We start from the raw sequence: 6,000 nt of genomic DNA, 5'->3' as shown, positions 1-6,000 counted from the left end.
CTGTATTTGTTATTTTTAAGGATCTATTTATTATCTGCTGAATAAGAACAAGAAACAACATGGACAATAATCAGAATTTACTTATCTAGTATCTGTAGTGGATACCAAATACACAGATACTGTGATGTAGGCAGGAGATTAATGCTTCATGAAGAAGATTCACTATGAAGATATATTTCCAGAAAGTAAAAATGTCCAGATACTTAAAAAATTAAACATTTTTAAGGTGCCTAACATGGTGCTTGGTTCAAGAAATAATAGCAAAAACATTAGTTAATTAAACATTAGTTATATTTTAAGTTTTTTTGAAACCTAGGTCCATAATTATGACATACAACCTTAAAAATATTCATTTGACATTTTCCAGTATAATGCTAGATAGATACTACTAGATAATATTGTTATTGCCTTGCAGGATCACATGATTTTCCATTTTATCACTGTATTTTCTCACAATGGTGATGTAGTAGTTAATGTGTTGGTCTTCAGTTGTGTGGACAGCTAACACCTGCCTTACTCAGACTAACACTTTCACACCAATAAGTAAAACTTGGTAGGATGAATTGTCTAATGCACAGATCTTATGCTGTAGTTATAGTGTTAAGAAGTCCTTGTTATTATAAATGTGTATTATGAGTATATTGTACATAGTCCTGGTATGCAAATGTGTAGCATTCAGAGAAGTGAAATAATTCTGTGTTATTATTATCTTTGTAAATTACATCTTAAGAGTTTTTGAGGACTTTATGATGGCAGTTTTCTATAGTCACAGTCATACAGTATGTGCATCACAAAGTGTTTTCTTTCACTATTAACAATAACTGAGCCAATGAAAATGCTTTTTAAATATACACTCGACAAGCAGTTATCTGGCTGTTCCTTCTTGCTATCCACAAACCATCTTTTGTCGTCTTTTAAGACAGCATATGAAATAGCTTTGTAAACATCTGTTTTTCATTGTTAATTGTCAGGAAAACTGGGGATTTAAATGCTTCTTTGGAATCTTCTTAATCCTATCAGAGAATAAGTTGTGTATGTTTATCTTTTCTTCTTTAGATTGTTTCTTTATCATTAGAAAATAGATACATGCGGTCTTCATTTATTTTTCTAAAAAATACTTCTACTGTTATAATATTTTAATAGATATTTTGAGGACATTGCTTTGTAGTAATTAACTGAAATTATTAGCAATACAGGCTACATTATACCTAAAAAAGCTGCATGATAAACATAGACTTAAATATAATTTGCCTTTTCTAATCATTTTCAGAGTTTTCTTGGGCATATTCCATATCAGAATGTGCAATGATAGAAAATATAATGAAAAGGTTTTTGTTAGCCAGAGAACATTAATTAAGAGCTCCAAATCTTTTGCCATACTTTTTCTTTAGGAAATACATGCTTTATTTTCATAAGCTTTTTCTGTTCCAATAATTGAGCCATTAATGTCAATGGAATATTTCTGGCAGTGACATGCTAAGAAGTTTTCTCGCAATAATTCATTGTGCTTCCTTCTAAGTGAAAGGATCTGTTGCAATAATTACTTAAAAAATATTAAAATTTGGCACCAGTTGTTTTGACTTTATAATGTAAAAGCAAATGCACCTATCCCTAAAGAACAGAGAAAGCATCCATAGTTTAATAATTAAATAATATGTGATAACTAATAATTTGTGTTACTTATAAATAAACCTAAGTGACTAAAGTATGGAATACTAAGAGAAGTCAAGTAGTTGATTGTTAGTGAAAACTTTTTTTTCAGAATGTACTTATTTTAAAACATTTTCTGACCTTTATTAAATTGCTGTACTTTCACGCAATTAGAATGCATTGTGTATTTTTCTTTTTAAAAGGCTTGTACTTTATTAGTTTCTAAACTGGTATCAATTAGAAACTCACTATTTGCTATTTATATCGCTTTTCAGTCTTTGCTTTTCAAACTTGTATTGAAGTGATGTAGAACTAGGCCTTATCACTGCATATAAAATTAATTGAAATGACATATTGTTGCAGTTTCTATGGCAACCATATCATGATGCTGATGCTCTTAAAAATTTATAAACTATAATCTGAAATATGCTAATTCTAGTGAACATAGTTAACACTTATTTGCTTAATATTCAGCTTAGTACTAAACTCCATCAACTTTGAAAGTAGATTGATAACATATTGTGTACAATTAAAAGAGGTTTCTGTATTGAGCTCTTGAAATATTTTCTCCAGGAACCTACTATTCTAGAACTTTAAGTGTGAATAAGTGAAGCTTTTCATTTACTATTGCCTTAAACAGACATGAATTAGCATAAGGATAATCATTGCTGCAGATTCTCAGTGTTACTGTCTTTCCCCCTCCCCCTATTAAAAAGAAAATATTCAAACCTAATGCAAAACATCCTGCTGAAAACGTAAAAATTCAGTAAAATCCAATGAGTTATTTAAATAATTGCAAACATCCAGATACTTGGAACACTGACTTGTTTTTTAGCGTTCATTTGTTTGTTTGACTTTAGGTTGATAATAGCTTTATCTGATATATATGATTATGATATATATTGGAGAAATAAAACCAGCAAGTTATAGAATAATTTGGCATAGCAATTACATTAAAGACTGATTTGAGGATATGGTTTTCAGTTTCTTTTACAACTGATTTAAGAGTAAAATACATAAAATATGTTATTTGGAATTGGATTGTAACTATAGATTGTTGTTAAATAAAGCTGTTTTTTATTTGTACACTTTGATAAGTCAGAAAAACTTTTAGAAATGTCTATAGTTTGTTGCTTAATAAAAATATCTGAGGTAATTTAAACAGTATATGCCACATAAAATGAATTAATAGCATATGTAATTATCAAATATACTTGTATTGAACAGAATACTTCTGCTGGCATATTTGGTAAAAAATATTTTTCAGTATATTAATTGAATTTCAGTATATGTGAAAATTTAATTAATATTTATTGAATCATTAAAGTGAAAAGGATAGATCCTTAAAATACACACTTTTAATTATTTGCTCTGCACATATAGGCACTCAATAAATATTTAAATGTGAATAAAAATGTGCAGAACAAGCAAACGTCTTCCACATAATTGTGATATTTAAAAACACACACACAAAAGAAATCCTCTATTTAGAAAATTTAAAAATAGCAATCTGGGATTTGGAGGAAAGAACTTAAGTAACAAATTTTAAAATGAGAGAACTTAGTTAAATTCAGTTTTTTAAAACAATGGTAACATAATGATACATAAAGCCTATAGTTGCTGAGGTAAATTATCAAACCTTTAAAGACTAGTAATATTAGGAGATTATTGTTTTGGTGTTTGCTATTTATCAACGAACAGTTTTACACCATTATTTTTGTGTCCCTTGCTTGTCTTTTATTAGGCATTGAAATGGGACTGTATGATTTATCAAATGTTTCTAGTGTGGCTAAGGTGTATACTGAATGGAATGGTAATCATCTTAGTGAATTGTAAACCTCAGATCTGTGAAGAGGTATTTCTTTAAACAGAGAAGCACATATGTAGGAATGCACATGCTTTAAAAATATTACTTAATGATGGAAAGGTAACATGATATCTTAGAAGGATGCTATTGGGACAGATACTTTGAATTTTAGTGAATAAGGGTTATTTCTGTGGTTGAATTATCCTATAATTCTTTATCATATTTTTCCTTCTGTGGTTTTTGTGACATTCATCCTTACCTATGTATTTACTTACATCACCTTTAGTTAGAAAAATAATTTTATGTTCATTGTAAGACAAACATTTGGATGACTGATAAAAATTTCACTTTTCATTTGGATCTTTTAGTGGCATTAGTGTTGTCAGCCTTAAGCTATAAAACAATCAGTACTTTAATACATAATTTTCTTTCAGAAAGCATTTTAAAAACATTAGGTCTGGCATTTAAAAATATTAGGTCTGATATGTATTTGGGGGGGAAATTGGTAGAGGTTTATATTTTCTGGTTTCTACCGCATTCTTTCTTATGGTGGTTTTATTTCATTATATTTTGCCATTGATATTCTATTTATAGTAAAGTGAAGCATATATACCAAACAGTGACAACTTCTTCCATGTTGTTAGCATTTTGATTTAAAGATGATGGAATGGGTGCCTGACTGCACAGGTGCCATGTATTCCAGTTTTGTAGTCACTGGCCTTTGGTTTTTCTTTAAATGAGGTTTCTACCCAGGCTTAGTTTCTGCCAGTTACATTAGGCTTCACGTTTATATGCCTTTCACTTAAGAGAAGATGAACTGCCAGGATTATGTATGGTAAAACCAAGTCCCCTCTGAGATAAGGCTCTGGGGGATTATACAAGTCTAATGTTCTTCCATGAGGTTGGCCCACCCCACTGCAACTAAGAAATGAGATGATTTGAGGGCTATTACATACTTAAGGTTTTCATAGTGGATTAGAATAGCATTACTTAGCACAGGTGTTTCTATAATTGGGATTCCCTGGGAAAATTCAGTACTGTATTCAATAACACTCAGCTTTCTACATGAGTGGAGGAGAGATCTAATGTTAATTTGCTAGGCTGTGGCATGAAACCAGGGAATGGGGGTCTGGCTTGGGGGCGTGTTACTTCTCTCTTTGAAAAGACATTTCTGTTGTCCATGATTAGCACTGGGTAGCTGTGGTTCTTTCTTTAAAATTTAATTTATTTCATTAATTATTATTATTATTATTATTATTATGCCGACCAAAATACTGAAGGCCTCAGCTGAAATCAGTAATGAGTGATTTATGGCCTCATATAACACAAGATAGTTCCTGACCTTTTTCTTGAGATAAATAAAATTTTTGTTCCTCTCCTTTGATAAAGCATTGCATTTAAAGAATGTCTATGCACCCAAGTAGCAGGGAAGACCAAGGGACCCTTGGGGCACATTTCATCGAGGAGGATGGACTTAGAGTGGCTTTGCAGACATCCCAAGCCTTGAAGGCAGTGTCCAGGCATAACAAAGAACAACGACAAGTTATTTCAGGATTAGGTAGGGAATACCTAAGCCCGGTATCTTTGAAATGTAAGGTATGAATACAGGAAGAACAGTGGTGGTAAAGGGATTCAGTAGAAGTAGGGGTGGGAAAGTTGAAAATCGCTGAAATAATTAACAATCATTATTTTACCGAATCCATTGTGAGACAATCAGAAGGACTGATTTTCTGAGAAATGGGCGACTATAGAGCTAAGTGTCCAGCTCTGCAAGCAAAGGCGACTGCGTTGCCTGAGCGTCCCTCTCAGGCGTACAGTTCTTGTCGGGGAGCCCGCCTCTAGTGACCTTGGGTCTGGCCGCTCCCGGAGTCCCTTTGTCTTCTGCCCGGTGGGTACGGAATAAGCGGGACAGGAGCCCCGGGGAGTGCGGTGTCCAAGTTGAGTCGAGGTCACTGAAAGAGGGAGCTCAGTCCTCAGCCATGACTGGAGCGGATGCTTCGCCTCTCCGAGGCTGCCTCCACCCCTCGTCACTGGCCTGGGAGTTAGTGCTTGAAGTTTCGGGACAGCAGCGCCTTCCTTGGAGCTGCAGAGTCTTTGGCCCGGAGCTTTGTACTTTGCTGGGAGAGTGAGCCTTTGCTCGGTTTTCGGCTATTGGTTTTAGCGAGCGTGCAGTTTAGCCTCACTCTTCTCAGCCCGGTCTCGGAGAGCAGGCCTTGCCTCCCTCAGCGGGTCTACTCGCGGGCCCTCCGGTCGCTTCCCTTTCAAGCGGTCCCAGCTGTAGCCAAGGCTGCGGGGTTTGTCTAGACGAGCGGGGAGCCCGGCGCAGTCTTTCGCTCTACCTGAAGGTGGCGACTTAGGCACGTAAACAGAGCTCGGACAACCCGGGGAGGTTGGCACCCTCGCAGTTCAACCACGTATCATCCTAGTTTTCCCGCTGCTCTCAAGCGGGCTGAATTGACGGTTAAAGGGACTTGAGTATAAATGAGGAGTTCGGCCAGATTGTCAGAATGTGTGTGTATCTGTGTGTGTGTCTGTGTGTGCGT

The sequence above is a fragment of the Prionailurus viverrinus genome, chromosome D1 (genome assembly GCF_022837055.1).
Source record: "Prionailurus viverrinus isolate Anna chromosome D1, UM_Priviv_1.0, whole genome shotgun sequence".
Taxonomy (NCBI): domain Eukaryota; kingdom Metazoa; phylum Chordata; class Mammalia; order Carnivora; family Felidae; genus Prionailurus; species Prionailurus viverrinus.
The sequence above is the reverse complement of the archived record's forward strand: the minus strand, read 5'-3'. Positions refer to the sequence as shown.